Source organism: Chionomys nivalis, chromosome 14 (assembly GCF_950005125.1).
Source record: "Chionomys nivalis chromosome 14, mChiNiv1.1, whole genome shotgun sequence".
In the NCBI taxonomy this organism is placed as follows: domain Eukaryota; kingdom Metazoa; phylum Chordata; class Mammalia; order Rodentia; family Cricetidae; genus Chionomys; species Chionomys nivalis.
In genome coordinates this window covers 164656-181782 of record NC_080099.1, presented here as the reverse complement: position 1 = coordinate 181782, position 17127 = coordinate 164656, and positions in this window count along the sequence as shown.

Genomic DNA, 17127 nt, shown 5'->3' with positions numbered 1-17127 from the left:
GGTCCCCGTGGTTCATCCACTGATCTGCAGGAGGGTATCTGCCGCTAATTCCCCCTCTCAAGCAGACTACTCCTCCCCAGTAGATGCCACAGATGTGCATCTGTCACTTACCTACTCTGAGTCACCGATTGCTCACAGATACCAAATGCAAGAGGAACTCACTGGAGTGTACAGGCCACTCCTTACAGTGGAACTGGTAGTAGAATTACAGATTGTCAATCTACATCCTAGCCACCAGATCCAATTGCCCAGTTCAATGGACAGACCTGGAATCGAACATCTGTGTTTGAGTTCCTCTAACCCCACCGCCTGTGGCCATCTCCAAGAGATCCCAGACACTTTACCTCACCAGTAACCTCCTCCACCTCATGGTTATGTCCCAGCCCCCAAATCCACCAGACACCCCTGCCAGTGAAGCAGATAGTCTCCTTAAGCGTTTCTGCTTCTACCTCTGACCCTAGCGGTCCAGGCCCCATTCTCATTCACAGTTGTGCAGTACAACCCCTGCCACTGATGCAGATAACCTGCCCACATTTTCAACTCTGACCGATCCTTGAGATCAAGTCCTCTCATTCCATCCATAATCTGCAGTAAAGCATGAGCTGCTGAGTCGTCGTATGACCGACTTTGCGCTGCCATCTCAAAGAGATGCCAGATATCTTTACCCCTCAACTACCTCCTCCAACTAACTGATTCGTCCCAGCTCATAAATCACCAGGTGCTAACTGCCTGGGAACCCATAGCCCACGTCAAGAGTGAAGGAGGTAGAAAGGATGGAAATATAAACATGTAAACCTCTACCTCTGGTCTTCAAGATCTCGTTCCCTGTCTCTATCCTAAGATAGTCAGTGGAACACACAGGTCACTGCTGCCAGTGACGCTGTAGCATGAACACAGATGTTGCCTTGTGTCTCTCATCCTTGTCACTCGAGCCGAGTTTCATTTACCGATCCGCGGCAGGCTTCAAGCCTAAGGCCTCGCTCTATGGGACCATGGGTGCACCCATCTCCAGTAGACCTCATCGACATCTCCCATCCCCTCCCTCCTTGCACACATTGATTTGTCCCCGCCCTTGCCCTCGCCCCTGCCCCCGCCCCAGCCCCAGCCCCAGCCCCAGCCCATGCCCCAGCCCCAGCTTAGCCCCAGCCCCAGCCCCAGCCCCAACAATGGCCTGGAACTCCCTGTAAAACCATATAGCTCTCATGGCAGTGAAGCAGGGAGGAGGAATAGAGATATACAACTCCACCTCTGAGCCTGGAGAGCGAGTCACTGAGTGCCTGAGTTCCGTTCACAGATCTGTAGCAGAACATCTGCCTATGAGTCCCTACACCCATATCCCAACTCCAGAAATCCCACACCCAACCACTCATTGATTGACACCAGTCCCCAAAGCAAGAAACTCCCTAGCACACATAAGGCCGCTCATACCGGTGATTCAAATAAGATGACTGCGGATCTTGAGCTGTAACTCTGAATGCCATGATCCGGTCCCCGTGGTTCATCCACTGATCTGCAGGAGGGTATCTGCCGCTAATTCCCCCTCTCAAGCAGACTACTCCTCCCCAGTAGATGCCACAGATGTGCATCTGTCACTTACCTACTCTGAGTCACCGATTGCTCACAGATACCAAATGCAAGAGGAACTCACTGGAGTGTACAGGCCACTCCTTACAGTGGAACTGGTAGTAGAATTACAGATTGTCAATCTACATCCTAGCCACCAGATCCAATTGCCCAGTTCGATGGACAGACCTGGAATCGAACATCTGTGTTTGAGTTCCTCTAACCCCACCGCCTGTGGCCATCTCCAAGAGATCCCAGACACTTTACCTCACCAGTAACCTCCTCCACCTCATGGTTATGTCCCAGCCCCCAAATCCACCAGACACCCCTGCCAGTGAAGCAGATAGTCTCCTTAAGGGTTTCTGCTTCTACCTCTGACCCTAGCGGTCCAGGCCCCATTCTCATCCACAGTTGTGCAGTACAACCCCTGCCACTGATGCAGATAACCTGCCCACATTTGCAACTCTGTCCGATCCTTGAGATCAAGTCCTCTCGTTCCATCCATAATCTGCAGTAAAGCATGAGCTGCTGAGTGGTCGTATGACCGACTTTGCGCTGCCATCTCAAAGAGATGCCAGATATCTTTACCCCTCAACTACCTCCTCCAACTAACTGATTCGTCCCAGCTCATAAATCACCAGGTGCTAACTGCCTGGGAACCCATAGCCCACGTCAAGAGTGAAGGAGGTAGAAAGGATGGAAATATAAACATGTAAACCTCTACCTCTGATCTTCAAGATCTCGTTCCCTGTCTCTATCCTAAGATAGTCAGTGGAACACACAGGTCACTGCTGCCAGTGACGCTATAGCATGAACACAGATGTTGCCTTGTGTCTCTCATCCTTGTCAGTCGAGCCGAGTTTCATTTACCGATCCGCGGCAGGCTTCAAGCCTAAGGCCTCGCTCTATGGGACCATGGGTGCACCCATCTCCAGTAGACCTCATCGACATCTCCCATCCCCTCCCTCCTTGCACACATTGATTTGTCCCCGCCCTTGCCCTCGCCCCCGCCCCAGCCCCAGCCCCAGCCCCAGCCCATGCCCATGCCCTAGCCCCAGCTTAGCCCCAGCCCCAGCCCCAGCCCCAACAAAGGCCTGGAACTCCCTGTAAAACTATATAGCTCTCATGGCAGTGAAGCAGGTAGGAGGAATAGAGATATACAACTCCACCTCTGAGCCTGGAGAGCGAGTCACTGAGTGCCTGAGTTCCGTTCACTGATCTGTAGCAGAACATCTGCCTATGAGTCCCTACACCCATATCCCAACTCCAGAAATCCCACACCCAACCACTCATGGATTGACACCAGTCCCCAAAGCAAGAAACTCCCTAGCACACATAAGGCCGCTCATACCGGTGATTCAAATAAGATGACTGCGGATCTTGAGCTGTAACTCTGAATGCCATGATCCGGTCCCCGTGGTTCATCCACTGATCTGCAGGAGGGTATCTGCCGCTAATTCCCCCTCTCAAGCAGACTACTCCTCCCCAGTAGATGCCACAGATGTGCATCTGTCACTTACCTGCTCTGAGTCACCGATTGCTCACAGATACCAAATGCAAGAGGAACTCACTGGAGTGTACAGGCCACTCCTTACAGTGGAACTGGTAGTAGAATTACAGATTGTCAATCTACATCCTAGCCACCAGATCCAATTGCCCAGTTCGATGGACAGACCTGGAATCGAACATCTGTGTTTGAGTTCCTCTAACCCCACCGCCTGTGGCCATCTCCAAGAGATCCCAGACACTTTACCTCACCAGTAACCTCCTCCACCTCATGGTTATGTCCCAGCCCCCAAATCCACCAGACACCCCTGCCAGTGAAGCAGATAGTCTCCTTAAGGGTTTCTGCTTCTACCTCTGACCCTAGCGGTCCAGGCCCCATTCTCATCCACAGTTGTGCAGTAAAACCCCTGCCACTGATGCAGATAACCTGCCCACATTTTCAACTCTGTCCGATCCTTGAGATCAAGTCCTCTCGTTCCATCCATAATCTGCAGTAAAGCATGAGCTGCTGAGTCGTCGTATGACCGACTTTGCGCTGCCATCTCAAAGAGATGCCAGATATCTTTACCCGTCAACTACATCCTCCAACTAACTGATTCGTCCCAGCTCATAAATCACCAGGTGCTAACTGCCTGGGAACCCATAGCCCACGTCAAGAGTGAAGGAGGTAGAAAGGATGGAAATATAAACATGTAAACCTCTACCTCTGATCTTCAAGATCTCGTTCCCTGTCTCTATCCTAAGATAGTCAGTGGAACACACAGGTCACTGCTGCCAGTGACGCTATAGCATGAACACAGATGTTGCCTTGTGTCTCTCATCCTTGTCAGTCGAGCCGAGTTTCATTTACCGATCCGCGGCAGGCTTCAAGCCTAAGGCCTCGCTCTATGGGACCATGGGTGCACCCATCTCCAGTAGACCTCATCGACATCTCCCATCCCCTCCCTCCTTGCACACATTGATTTGTCCCCGCACTTGCACTTGCCCCTGCCCCAGCCCCAGCCCCAGCCCATGCCATAGCCCCAGCTTAGCCCCAGCCCCAGCCCCAGCCCCAACAATGGCCTGGAACTCCCTGTAAAACCATATAGCTCTCATGGCAGTGAAGCAGGTAGGAGGAATAGAGATATACAACTCCACCTCTGAGCTGGAGAGCGAGTCACTGAGTGCCTGAGTTCCGTTCACAGATCTGTAGCAGAACATCTGCCTATGAGTCCCTACACCCATATCCCAACTCCAGAAATCCCACACCCAACCACTCATTGATTGACACCAGTCCCCAAAGCAAGAAACTCCCTAGCACACATAAGGCCGCTCATACCGGTGATTCAAATAAGATGACTGCGGATCTTGAGCTGTAACTCTGAATGCCATGATCCGGTCCCCGTGGTTCATCCACTGATCTGCAGGAGGGTATCTGCCGCTAATTCCCCCTCTCAAGCAGACTACTCCTCCCCAGTAGATGCCACAGATGTGCATCTGTCACTTACCTACTCTGAGTCACCGATTGCTCACAGATACCAAATGCAAGAGGAACTCACTGGAGTGTACAGGCCACTCCTTACAGTGGAACTGGTAGTAGAATTACAGATTGTCAATCTACATCCTAGCCACCAGATCCAATTGCCCAGTTCAATGGACAGACCTGGAATCGAACATCTGTGTTTGAGTTCCTCTAACCCCACCGCCTGTGGCCATCTCCAAGAGATCCCAGACACTTTACCTCACCAGTAACCTCCTCCACCTCATGGTTATGTCCCAGCCACCAAATCCACCAGACACCCCTGCCAGTGAAGCAGATAGTCTCCTTAAGCGTTTCTGCTTCTACCTCTGACCCTAGCGGTCCAGGCCCCATTCTCATTCACAGTTGTGCAGTACAACCCCTGCCACTGATGCAGATAACCTGCCCACATTTTCAACTCTGACCGATCCTTGAGATCAAGTCCTCTCATTCCATCCATAATCTGCAGTAAAGCATGAGCTGCTGAGTCGTCGTATGACCGACTTTGCGCTGCCATCTCAAAGAGATGCCAGATATCTTTACCCCTCAACTACCTCCTCCAACTAACTGATTCGTCCCAGCTCATAAATCACCAGGTGCTAACTGCCTGGGAACCCATAGCCCACGTCAAGAGTGAAGGAGGTAGAAAGGATGGAAATATAAACATGTAAACCTCTACCTCTGGTCTTCAAGATCTCGTTCCCTGTCTCTATCCTAAGATAGTCAGTGGAACACACAGGTCACTGCTGCCAGTGACGCTGTAGCATGAACACAGATGTTGCCTTGTGTCTCTCATCCTTGTCAGTCGAGCCGAGTTTCATTTACCGATCCGCGGCAGGCTTCAAGCCTAAGGCCTCGCTCTATGGGACCATGGGTGCACCCATCTCCAGTAGACCTCATCGACATCTCCCATCCCCTCCCTCCTTGCACACATTGATTTGTCCCCGCCCTTGCCCTCGCCCCCGCCCCAGCCCCAGCCCCAGCCCCAGCCCATGCCCCAGCCCCAGCTTAGCCCCAGCCCCAGCCCCAGCCCCAACAATGGCCTGGAACTCCCTGTAAAACCATATAGCTCTCATGGCATGAAGCAGGTAGGAGGAATAGAGATATACAACTCCACCTCTGAGCCTGGAGAGCGAGTCACTGAGTGCCTGAGTTCCGTTCACAGATCTGTAGCAGAACATCTGCCTATGAGTCCCTACACCCATATCCCAACTCCAGAAATCCCACACCCAACCACTCATTGATTGACACCAGTCCCCAAAGCAAGAAACTCCCTAGCACACATAAGGCCGCTCATACCGGTGATTCAAATAAGATGACTGCGGATCTTGAGCTGTAACTCTGAATGCCATGATCCGGTCCCCGTGGTTCATCCACTGATCTGCAGGAGGGTATCTGCCGCTAATTCCCCCTCTCAAGCAGACTACTCCTCCCCAGTAGATGCCACAGATGTGCATCTGTCACTTACCTACTCTGAGTCACCGATTGCTCACAGATACCAAATGCAAGAGGAACTCACTGGAGTGTACAGGCCACTCCTTACAGTGGAACTGGTAGTAGAATTACAGATTGTCAATCTACATCCTAGCCACCAGATCCAATTGCCCAGTTCGATGGACAGACCTGGAATCGAACATCTGTGTTTGAGTTCCTCTAACCCCACCGCCTGTGGCCATCTCCAAGAGATCCCAGACACTTTACCTCACCAGTAACCTCCTCCACCTCATGGTTATGTCCCAGCCCCCAAATCCACCAGACACCCCTGCCAGTGAAGCAGATAGTCTCCTTAAGGGTTTCTGCTTCTACCTCTGACCCTAGCGGTCCAGGCCCCATTCTCATCCACAGTTGTGCAGTACAACCCCTGCCACTGATGCAGATAACCTGCCCACATTTGCAACTCTGTCCGATCCTTGAGATCAAGTCCTCTCGTTCCATCCATAATCTGCAGTAAAGCATCAGCTGCTGAGTGGTCGTATGACCGACTTTGCGCTGCCATCTCAAAGAGATGCCAGATATCTTTACCCCTCAACTACCTCCTCCAACTAACTGATTCGTCCCAGCTCATAAATCACCAGGTGCTAACTGCCTGGGAACCCATAGCCCATGTCAAGAGTGAAGGAGGTAGAAAGGATGGAAATATAAACATGTAAACCTCTAACTCTGATCTTCAAGATCTCGTTCCCTGTCTCTATCCTAAGATAGTCAGTGGAACACACAGGTCACTGCTGCCAGTGACGCTATAGCATGAACACAGATGTTGCCTTGTGTCTCTCATCCTTGTCAGTCGAGCCGAGTTTCATTTACCGATCCGCGGCAGGCTTCAAGCCTAAGGCCTCGCTCTATGGGACCATGGGTGCACCCATCTCCAGTAGACCTCATCGACATCTCCCATCCCCTCCCTCCTTGCACACATTGATTTGTCCCCGCCCTTGCCCTCGCCCCCGCCCCAGCCCCAGGCCCAGCCCCAGCCCCAGCCCATGCCCCAGCCCCAGCTTAGCCCCAGCCCCAGCCCCAGCCCCAAAAATGGCCTGGAACTCCCTGTAAAACCATATAGCTCTCATGGCAGTGAAGCAGGGAGGAGGAATAGAGATATACAACTCCACCTCTGAGCCTGGAGAGCGAGTCACTGAGTGCCTGAGTTCCGTTCACAGATCTGTAGCAGAACATCTGCCTATGAGTCCCTACACCCATATCCCAACTCCAGAAATCCCACACCCAACCACTCATTGATTGACACCAGTCCCCAAAGCAAGAAACTCCCTAGCACACATAAGGCCGCTCATACCGGTGATTCAAATAAGATGACTGCGGATCTTGAGCTGTAACTCTGAATGCCATGATCCGGTCCCCGTGGTTCATCCACTGATCTGCAGGAGGGTATCTGCCGCTAATTCCCCCTCTCAAGCAGACTACTCCTCCCCAGTAGATGCCACAGATGTGCATCTGTCACTTACCTACTCTGAGTCACCGATTGCTCACAGATACCAAATGCAAGAGGAACTCACTGGAGTGTACAGGCCACTCCTTACAGTGGAACTGGTAGTAGAATTACAGATTGTCAATCTACATCCTAGCCACCAGATCCAATTGCCCAGTTCGATGGACAGACCTGGAATCGAACATCTGTGTTTGAGTTCCTCTAACCCCACCGCCTGTGGCCATCTCCAAGAGATCCCAGACACTTTACCTCACCAGTAACCTCCTCCACCTCATGGTTATGTCCCAGCCCCCAAATCCACCAGACACCCCTGCCAGTGAAGCAGATAGTCTCCTTAAGTATTTCTGCTTCTACCTCTGACCCTAGCGGTCCAGGCCCCATTCTCATCCACAGTTGTGCAGTACAACCCCTGCCACTGATGCAGATAATCTGCCCACATTTTCAACTCTGTCCGATCCTTGAGATCAAGTCCTCTCGTTCCATCCATAATCTGCAGTAAAGCATGAGCTGCTGAGTCGTCGTATGACCGACTTTGCGCCTGCCATCTCAAAGAGATGCCAGATATCTTTACCCCTCAACTACCTCCTCCAACTAACTGATTCGTCCCAGCTCATAAATCACCAGGTGCTAACTGCCTGGGAACCCATAGCCCACGTCAAGAGTGAAGGAGGTAGAAAAGATGGAAATATAAACATGTAAACCTCTAACTCTGATCTTCAAGATCTCGTTCCCTGTCTCTATCCTAAGATAGTCAGTGGAACACACAGGTCACTGCTGCCAGTGACGCTGTAGCATGAACACAGATGTTGCCTTGTGTCTCTCATCCTTGTCACTCGAGCCGAGTTTCATTTACCGATCCGCGGTAGGCTTCAAGCCTAAGGCCTCGCTCTATGGGACCATGGGTGCACCCATCTCCAGTAGACCTCATCGACATCTCCCATCCCCTCCCTCCTTGCACACATTGATTTGTCCCCGCCCTTGCCCTCGCCCCCGCCCCCGCCCCCGCCCCAGCCCCAGTCCCAGCCCCAGCCCCAGCCCCAGCCCATGCCCCAGCCCCAGCTTAGCCCCAGCCCCAGCCCCAGCCCCAAAAATGGCCTGGAACTCCCTGTAAAACCATATAGCTCTCATGGCAGTGAAGCAGGTAGGAGGAATAGAGATATACAACTCCACCTCTGAGCCTGGAGAGCGAGTCACTGAGTGCCTGAGTTCCGTTCACAGATCTGTAGCAGAACATCTGCCTATGAGTTCCTACACCCATATCCCAACTCCAGAAATCCCACACCCAACCACTCATTGATTGACACCAGTCCCCAAAGCAAGAAACTCCCTAGCACACATAAGGCCGCTCATACCGGTGATTCAAATAAGATGACTGCGGATCTTGAGCTGTAACTCTGAATGCCATGATCCGGTCCCCGTGGTTCATCCACTGATCTGCAGGAGGGTATCTGCCGCTAATTCCCCCTCTCAAGCAGACTACTCCTCCCCAGTAGATGCCACAGATGTGCATCTGTCACTTACCTACTCTGAGTCACCGATTGCTCATAGATACCAAATGCAAGAGGAACTCACTGGAGTGTACAGGCCACTCCTTACAGTGGAACTGGTAGTAGAATTACAGATTGTCAATCTACATCCTAGCCACCAGATCCAATTGCCCAGTTCGATGGACAGACCTGGAATCGAACATCTGTGTTTGAGTTCCTCTAACCCCACCGCCTGTGGCCATCTCCAAGAGATCCCAGACACTTTACCTCACCAGTAACCTCCTCCACCTCATGGTTATGTCCCAGCCCCCAAATCCACCAGACACCCCTGCCAGTGAAGCAGATAGTCTCCTTAAGGGTTTCTGCTTCTACCTCTGACCCTAGCGGTCCAGGCCCCATTCTCATCCACAGTTGTGCAGTACAACCCCTGCCACTGATGCAGATAACCTGCCCACATTTTCAACTCTGTCCGATCCTTGAGATCAAGTCCTCTCGTTCCATCCATAATCTGCAGTAAAGCATGAGCTGCTGAGTCGTCGTATGACCGACTTTGCGCTGCCATCTCAAAGAGATGCCAGATATCTTTACCCCTCAACTACCTCCTCCAACTAACTGATTCGTCCCAGCTCATAAATCACCAGGTGCTAACTGCCTGGGAACCCATAGCCCACGTCAAGAGTGAAGGAGGTAGAAAGGATGGAAATATAAACATGTAAACCTCTAACTCTGATCTTCAAGATCTCGTTCCCTGTCTCTATCCTAAGATAGTCAGTGGAACACACAGGTCACTGCTGCCAGTGACGCTGTAGCATGAACACAGATGTTGCCTTGTGTCTCTCATCCTTGTCAGTCGAGCCGAGTTTCATTTACCGATCCGCGGCAGGCTTCAAGCCTAAGGCCTCGCTCTATGGGACCATGGGTGCACCCATCTCCAGTAGACCTCATCGACATCTCCCATCCCCTCCCTCCTTGCACACATTGATTTGTCCCCGCCCTTGCCCTCGCCCCCGCCCCAGCCCCAGCCCCAGCCCCAGCCCATGCCCTAGCCCCAGCTTAGCCCCAGCCCCAGCCCCAGCCCCAACAATGGCCTGGAACTCCCTGTAAAACCATATAGCTCTCATGGCAGTGAAGCAGGTAGGAGGAATAGAGATATACAACTCCACCTCTGAGCCTGGAGAGCGAGTCACTGAGTGCCTGAGTTCCGTTCACAGATCTGTAGCAGAACATCTGCCTATGAGTCCCTACACCCATATCCCAACTCCAGAAATCCCACACCCAACCACTCATGGATTGACACCAGTCCCCAAAGCAAGAAACTCCCTAGCACACATAAGGCCGCTCATACCGGTGATTCAAATAAGATGACTGCGGATCTTGAGCTGTAACTCTGAATGCCATGATCCGGTCCCCGTGGTTCATCCACTGATCTGCAGGAGGGTATCTGCCGCTAATTCCCCCTCTCAAGCAGACTACTCCTCCCCAGTAGATGCCACAGATGTGCATCTGTCACTTACCTACTCTGAGTCACCGATTGCTCACAGATACCAAATGCAAGAGGAACTCACTGGAGTGTACAGGCCACTCCTTACAGTGGAACTGGTAGTAGAATTACAGATTGTCAATCTACATCCTAGCCACCAGATCCAATTGCCCAGTTCGATGGACAGACCTGGAATCGAACATCTGTGTTTGAGTTCCTCTAACCCCACCGCCTGTGGCCATCTCCAAGAGATCCCAGACACTTTACCTCACCAGTAACCTCCTCCACCTCATGGTTATGTCCCAGCCCCCAAATCCACCAGACACCCCTGCCAGTGAAGCAGATAGTCTCCTTAAGTATTTCTGCTTCTACCTCTGAACCTAGCGGTCCAGGCCCCATTCTCATCCACAGTTGTGCAGTACAACCCCTGCCACTGATGCAGATAATCTGCCCACATTTTCAACTCTGTCCGATCCTTGAGATCAAGTCCTCTCGTTCCATCCATAATCTGCAGTAAAGCATGAGCTGCTGAGTCGTCGTATGACCGACTTTGCGCTGCCATCTCAAAGAGATGCCAGATATCTTTACCCCTCAACTACCTCCTCCAACTAACTGATTCGTCCCAGCTCATAAATCACCAGGTGCTAACTGCCTGGGAACCCATAGCCCACGTCAAGAGTGAAGGAGGTAGAAAAGATGGAAATATAAACATGTAAACCTCTAACTCTGATCTTCAAGATCTCGTTCCCTGTCTCTATCCTAAGATAGTCAGTGGAACACACAGGTCACTGCTGCCAGTGACGCTGTAGCATGAACACAGATGTTGCCTTGTGTCTCTCATCCTTGTCAGTCGAGCCGAGTTTCATTTACCGATCCGCGGTAGGCTTCAAGCCTAAGGCCTCGCTCTATGGGACCATGGGTGCACCCATCTCCAGTAGACCTCATCGACATCTCCCATCCCCTCCCTCCTTGCACACATTGATTTGTCCCCGCCCTTGCCCTCGCCCCCGTCCCCGCCCCCGCCCCAGCCCCAGTCCCAGCCCCAGCCCCAGCCCCAGCCCATGCCCCAGCCCCAGCTTAGCCCCAGCCCCAGCCCCAGCCCCAAAAATGGCCTGGAACTCCCTGTAAAACCATATAGCTCTCATGGCAGTGAAGCAGGTAGGAGGAATACAGATATACAACTCCACCTCTGAGCCTGGAGAGCGAGTCACTGAGTGCCTGAGTTCCGTTCACAGATCTGTAGCAGAATATCTGCCTATGAGTCCCTACACCCATATCCCAACTCCAGAAATCCCACACCCAACCACTCATGGATTGACACCAGTCCCCAAAGCAAGAAACTCCCTAGCACACATAAGGCCGCTCATACCGGTGATTCAAATAAGATGACTGCGGATCTTGAGCTGTAACTCTGAATGCCATGATCCGGTCCCCGTGGTTCATCCACTGATCTGCAGGAGGGTATCTGCCGCTAATTCCCCCTCTCAAGCAGACTACTCCTCCCCAGTAGATGCCACAGATGTGCATCTGTCACTTACCTACTCTGAGTCACCGATTGCTCACAGATACCAAATGCAAGAGGAACTCACTGGAGTGTACAGGCCACTCCTTACAGTGGAACTGGTAGTAGAATTACAGATTGTCAATCTACATCCTAGCCACCAGATCCAATTGCCCAGTTCGATGGACAGACCTGGAATCGAACATCTGTGTTTGAGTTCCTCTAACCCCACCGCCTGTGGCCATCTCCAAGAGATCCCAGACACTTTACCTCACCAGTAACCTCCTCCACCTCATGGTTATGTCCCAGCCCCCAAATCCACCAGACACCCCTGCCAGTGAAGCAGATAGTCTCCTTAAGGGTTTCTGCTTCTACCTCTGACCCTAGCGGTCCAGGCCCCATTCTCATCCACAGTTGTGCAGTACAACCCCTGCCACTGATGCAGATAACCTGCCCACATTTTCAACTCTGTCCGATCCTTGAGATCAAGTCCTCTCGTTCCATCCATAATCTGCAGTAAAGCATGAGCTGCTGAGTCGTCGTATGACCGACTTTGCGCTGCCATCTCAAAGAGATGCCAGATATCTTTACCCCTCAACTACCTCCTCCAACTAACTGATTCGTCCCAGCTCATAAATCACCAGGTGCTAACTGCCTGGGAACCCATAGCCCACGTCAAGAGTGAAGGAGGTAGAAAGGATGGAAATATAAACATGTAAACCTCTAACTCTGATCTTCAAGATCTCGTTCCCTGTCTCTATCCTAAGATAGTCAGTGGAACACACAGGTCACTGCTGCCAGTGACGCTGTAGCATGAACACAGATGTTGCCTTGTGTCTCTCATCCTTGTCAGTCGAGCCGAGTTTCATTTACCGATCCGCGGCAGGCTTCAAGCCTAAGGCCTCGCTCTATGGGACCATGGGTGCACCCATCTCCAGTATACCTCATCGACATCTCCCATCCCCTCCCTCCTTGCACACATTGATTTGTCCCCGCCCTTGCCCTCGCCCCCGCCCCAGCCCCAGCCCCAGCCCATGCCCTAGCCCCAGCTTAGCCCCAGCCCCAGCCCCAGCCCCAACAATGGCCTGGAACTCCCTGTAAAACCATATAGCTCTCATGGCAGTGAAGCAGGTAGGAGGAATAGAGATATACAACTCCACCTCTGAGCCTGGAGAGCGAGTCACTGAGTGCCTGAGTTCCGTTCACAGATCTGTAGCAGAACATCTGCCTATGAGTCCCTACACCCATATCCCAACTCCAGAAATCCCACACCCAACCACTCATGGATTGACACCAGTCCCCAAAGCAAGAAACTCCCTAGCACACATAAGGACGCTCATACCGGTGATTCAAATAAGATGACTGCGGATCTTGAGCTGTAACTCTGAATGCCATGATCCGGTCCCCGTGGTTCATCCACTGATCTGCAGGAGGGTATCTGCCGCTAATTCCCCCTCTCAAGCAGACTACTCCTCCCCAGTAGATGCCACAGATGTGCATCTGTCACTTACCTACTCTGAGTCACCGATTGCTCACAGATACCAAATGCAAGAGGAACTCACTGGAGTGTACAGGCCACTCCTTACAGTGGAACTGGTAGTAGAATTACAGATTGTCAATCTACATCCTAGCCACCAGATCCAATTGCCCAGTTCAATGGACAGACCTGGAATCGAACATCTGTGTTTGAGTTCCTCTAACCCCACCGCCTGTGGCCATCTCCAAGAGATCCCAGACACTTTACCTCACCAGTAACCTCCTCCACCTCATGGTTATGTCCCAGCCCCCAAATCCACCAGACACCCCTGCCAGTGAAGCAGATAGTCTCCTTAAGGGTTTCTGCTTCTACCTCTGACCCTAGCGGTCCAGGCCCCATTCTCATCCACAGTTGTGCAGTACAACCCCTGCCACTGATGCAGATAACCTGCCCACATTTTCAACTCTGTCCGATCCTTGAGATCAAGTCCTCTCGTTCCATCCATAATCTGCAGTAAAGCATGAGCTGCTGAGTCGTCGTATGACCGACTTTGCGCTGCCATCTCAAAGAGATGCCAGATATCTTTACCCCTCAACTACCTCCTCCAACTAACTGATTCGTCCCAGCTCATAAATCACCAGGTGCTAACTGCCTAGGAACCCATAGCCCACGTCAAGAGTGAAGGAGGTAGAAAGGATGGAAATATAAACATGTAAACCTCTAACTCTGATCTTCAAGATCTCGTTCCCTGTCTCTATCCTAAGATAGTCAGTGGAACACACAGGTCACTGCTGCCAGTGACGCTGTAGCATGAACACAGATGTTGCCTTGTGTCTCTCATCCTTGTCAGTCGAGCCGAGTTTCATTTACCGATCCGCGGAAGGCTTCAAGCCTAAGGCCTCGCTCTATGGGACCATGGGTGCACCCATCTCCAGTAGACCTCATCGACATCTCCCATCCCCTCCCTCCTTGCACACATTGATTTGTCCCTGCCCTTGCCCTCGCCCCCGCCCCAGCCCCAGCCCCAGCCCCAGCCCATGCCCCAGCCCCAGCTTAGCCCCAGCCCCAGCCCCAGCCCCAACAATGGCCTGGAACTCCCTGTAAAACCATATAGCTCTCATGGCAGTGAAGCAGGGAGGAGGAATAGAGATATACAACTCCACCTCTGAGCCTGGAGAGCGAGTCACTGAGTGCCTGAGTTCCGTTCACAGATCTGTAGCAGAACATCTGCCTATGAGTCCCTACACCCATATCCCAACTCCAGAAATCCCACACCCAACCACTCATGGATTGACACCAGTCCCCAAAGCAAGAAACTCCCTAGCACACATAAGGCCGCTCATACCGGTGATTCAAATAAGATGACTGCGGATCTTGAGCCGTAACTCTGAATGCCATGATCCGGTCCCCGTGGTTCATCCACTGATCTGCAGGAGGGTATCTGCCGCTAATTCCCCCTCTCAAGCAGACTACTCCTCCCCAGTAGAAGCCACAGATGTGCATCTGTCACTTACCTACTCTGAGTCACCGATTGCTCACAGATACCAAATGCAAGAGGAACTGACTGGAGTGTACAGGCCACTCCTTACAGTGGAACTGGTAGTAGAATTACAGATTGTCAATCTACATCCTAGCAACCAGATCCAATTGCCCAGTTCGATGGACAGACCTGGAATCGAACATCTGTGTTTGAGTTCCTCTAACCCCACCGCCTGTGGCCATCTCCAAGAGATCCCAGACACTTTACCTCACCAGTAACCTCCTCCACCTCATGGTTATGTCCCAGCCCCCAAATCCACCAGACATCCCTGCCAGTGAAGCAGATAGTCTCCTTAAGGGTTTCTGCTTCTACCTCTGACCCTAGCGGTCCAGGCCCCATTCTCATCCACAGTTGTGCAGTACAACCCCTGCCACTGATGCAGATAACCTGCCCACATTTTCAACTGTGTCCGATCCTTGAGATCAAGTCCTCTCGTTCCATCCATAATCTGCAGTAAAGCATGAGCTGCTGAGTCGTCGTATGACCGACTTTGCGCTGCCATCTCAAAGAGATGCCAGATATCTTTACCCCTCAACTACCTCCTCCAACTAACTGATTCGTCCCAGCTCATAAATCACCAGGTGCTAACTGCCTGGGAACCCATAGCCCACGTCAAGAGTGAAGGAGGTAGAAAGGATGGAAATATAAACATGTAAACCTCTAACTCTGATCTTCAAGATCTCGTTCCCTGTCTCTATCCTAAGATAGTCAGTGGAACACACAGGTCACTGCTGCCAGTGACGCTGTAGCATGAACACAGATGTTGCCTTGTGTCTCTCATCCTTGTCAGTCGAGCCGAGTTTCATTTACCGATCCGAGGCAGGCTTCAAGCCTAAGGCCTCGCTCTATGGGACCATGGGTGCACCCATCTCCAGTAGACCTCATCAACATCTCCCATCCCCTCCCTCCTTGCACACATTGATTTGTCCCCGCCCTTGCCCTCGCCCCCGCCCCAGCCCCATCCCCAGCCCATGCCCCAGCCCCACCTTAGCCACAGCCCCAGCCCCAGCCCCAACAATGGCCTGGAACTCCCTGTAAAACCATATAGCTCTCATGGCAGTGAAGCAGGTAGGAGGAATAGAGATATACAACTCCACCTCTGAGCCTGGAGAGCGAGTCACTGAGTGCCTGAGTTCCGTTCACAGATCTGTAGCAGAACATCTGCCTATGAGTCCCTACACCCATATCCCAACTCCAGAAATCCCACACCCAACCACTCATTGATTGACACCAGTCCCCAAAGCAAGAAACTCCCTAGCACACATAAGGCCGCTCATACCGGTGATTCAAATAAGATGACTGCGGATCTTGAGCTGTAACTCTGAATGCCATGATCCGGTCCCCGTGGTTCATCCACTGATCTGCAGGAGGGTATCTGCCGCTAATTCCCCCTCTCAAGCAGACTACTCCTCCCCAGTAGATGCCACAGATGTGCATCTGTCACTTACCTACTCTGAGTCACCGATTGCTCACAGATACCAAATGCAAGAGGAACTCACTGGAGTGTACAGGCCACTCCTTACAGTGGAACTGGTAGTAGAATTACAGATTGTCAATCTACATCCTAGCCACCAGATCCAATTGCCCAGTTCGATGGACAGACCTGGAATCGAACATCTGTGTTTGAGTTCCTCTAACCCCACCGCCTGTGGCCATCTCCAAGAGATCCCAGACACTTTACCTCACCAGTAACCTCCTCCACCTCATGGTTATGTCCCAGCCCCCAAATCCACCAGACACCCCTGCCAGTGAAGCAGATAGTCTCCTTAAGGGTTTCTGCTTCTACCTCTGACCCTAGCGGTCCAGGCCCCATTCTCATCCACAGTTGTGCAGTACAACCCCTGCCACTGATGCAGATAACCTGCCCACATTTTCAACTCTGTCCGATCCTTGAGATCAAGTCCTCTCGTTCCATCCATAATCTGCAGTAAAGCATGAGCTGCTGAGTCGTCGTATGACCGACTTTGCGCTGCCATCTCAAAGAGATGCCAGATATCTTTACCCCTCAACTACCTCCTCCAACTAACTGATTCGTCCCAGCTCATAAATCACCAGGTGCTAACTGCCTGGGAACCCATAGCCCACGTCAAGAGTGAAGGAGGTAGAAAGGATGGAAATATAAACATGTAAACCTCTA